We start from the raw sequence: 2,234 nt of genomic DNA on the forward strand, positions 1-2,234 counted from the left end.
TTATGAAAAAGGGGCTCGTAGCCGTTTTACTGGTGATGGCCTAATGAGTTTCCCTTGTGTACATGCTACACACGTGAGATCTTTGGGATAACTCTTCTTATCTTTTAATGTGTGCCTTTTGAATATCAATTTTCGCATCATGTTTGGACCAGGATGGCCAATCCGATCGTGCCATAAAGTGTATATTTTCGCAGGCTTTTAGCCTCTATCATACTGATCTATGCATAGTCTAGGTCAGTAGAGAATGCAGGTATAGTCTTTAGGACTTATTATGGCCTTGGGCGATTTTATACATATATCTGAAGGAACTCTTTGTTTCCTTCGCCCATTGTTTCAATATGGAAACCATTCATTCTTATATCTTTAAAACTCAATAGTCTGCTCTTGCTCTTAGAGTTGGGTGAATATAAATGCATCACTGATTTCTAGATGCATACCCTTAGGCAATAATATATTAGCCTAGCCATAGTCTTCTTTCAGACTGGCGGTACCTGCTTTAGTACTTATATTGGCGTTTTTCAGTGTACTCATATAGAAAAATCATTCATTCATTTAATCTAAGCAGACAATGTAAGAAATAAATTCAAGGAGATAAAAATCAGAGAAAGCATACAAGCAAAGCAATCACACAAGCTTGATGTCGAAATCCTTATCAACTTGATTCTTTTAGGCAATAATAAGTCTCATATTTTATAAGATCATCTTGATCATGTTCGAAATTATTTTCACCATCTTTATAGACCAAGTGGGTTTTAAGATTCTTCCCTTTCAGACTCTCTTTGGGAGTCCTTCATATCTTAGCCCAATGGTTCTCCATTCCACATCTATGGCACACTGAATTGGTCGAGCTTTGTGGTTTAAAGGATATACCACGGCCACTGCCTTGACCATGGATCAAATTGGGTTGATACCCACGGCCTCTGCCATAGTGATTCCCATGCCCAAATGTGTTATAGTGGCCATGGCCACGTCCTTTCCACCCTCCACGGCTATGACCGTGTGGTATATCATTCTAGACGTGGTTACCTTTTTGCTTCTGCGGCCTTATTGGTATCAGGTAATGGGGTTATTCCAGGAGGTCTCAATTCACTGTTTCTCATCAGTAATCCATTATTTTGCCCAGCTAGCAATAAACTCATCCACGGACTTATAGTTCTGGATTCTGGAATTTCTCCAATCAAATAGGGCCTTTGGTAATAACATCGTTCTTTGGTGATCATATCTCGATTTTTTAACTATGTCCAAAGGTCTAGAGGATTCTCTATAGTCAGATACTGATCTTTGGGTATCGACCAAACAAGCAATTTCTATATGTTTTCATATGGCCATATGTTTATAATGCAAGTCTAGCATACTGATTCTATATGTACATGAGTGGAATTATGGAACCTCAATTTAAAGCAACCAGATCATGCAAAGGTGATAATAATCAGATCATGAGCATAATATAAACATGTTGGTCAGGATGATATATGATGCAAACTGGCCACACAGCCAAGTAGATATGATGCACTCAATCGTAGCAATCGGATTCTATATGTGCAAAGGTAATATTAAAACATTCAATCAAGGTTTAGAAATTAATCAATCAGTTTCAGGTATGAGATTTTGCTAGACTAACAATCAGATTCAATTAGGTTTTACCAAGACTAGCAATTGGATCAATAATAAAAAATAATCAAACGGATTCAAGCATTACACAATTTAGGGTTTCGATCCAAAAATAGGGTTTCAATCATGAAAAACCAAAACAATCAGTTTCAAAACTGATTATGTCAATTTTATTAATCAGTTTCAAGGCTGATATTTATCAGTTTCAAGGAATCTGATTTTAGGAATACGCAAATTTGGGTTTAGGGTTTCAATTCGAAATTAGGGTTTTATCAATCAATCAGCTTCTAGCAAATAATCTTAAACCTCAAAACAGTTGATTATATCATGAAACTATCAACCTAGTATAATATGAAACCTCGAAACATTCAATTCGGATTATCCAATACACAGATTCTATTTTAGGGTTTATCAATTCGATTTAGGGTTTATATTATAACAGATTCTAACATGCAATATTAAATCTCAAATCATTCAATCAGGTTATAAAAACTATCAATCCTAACTCACACGGATTTAAACCTCAAAGAAACATTCAATCAATCAAATAAAACAATCCATGCACACGTAATTTAGGGTTTACAGATTTTAGGGTTTCACTTTGAACATTATTTCATTCGATT

This window comes from Brassica oleracea, chromosome C7 (assembly GCF_000695525.1).
Source record: "Brassica oleracea var. oleracea cultivar TO1000 chromosome C7, BOL, whole genome shotgun sequence".
Taxonomy (NCBI): domain Eukaryota; kingdom Viridiplantae; phylum Streptophyta; class Magnoliopsida; order Brassicales; family Brassicaceae; genus Brassica; species Brassica oleracea.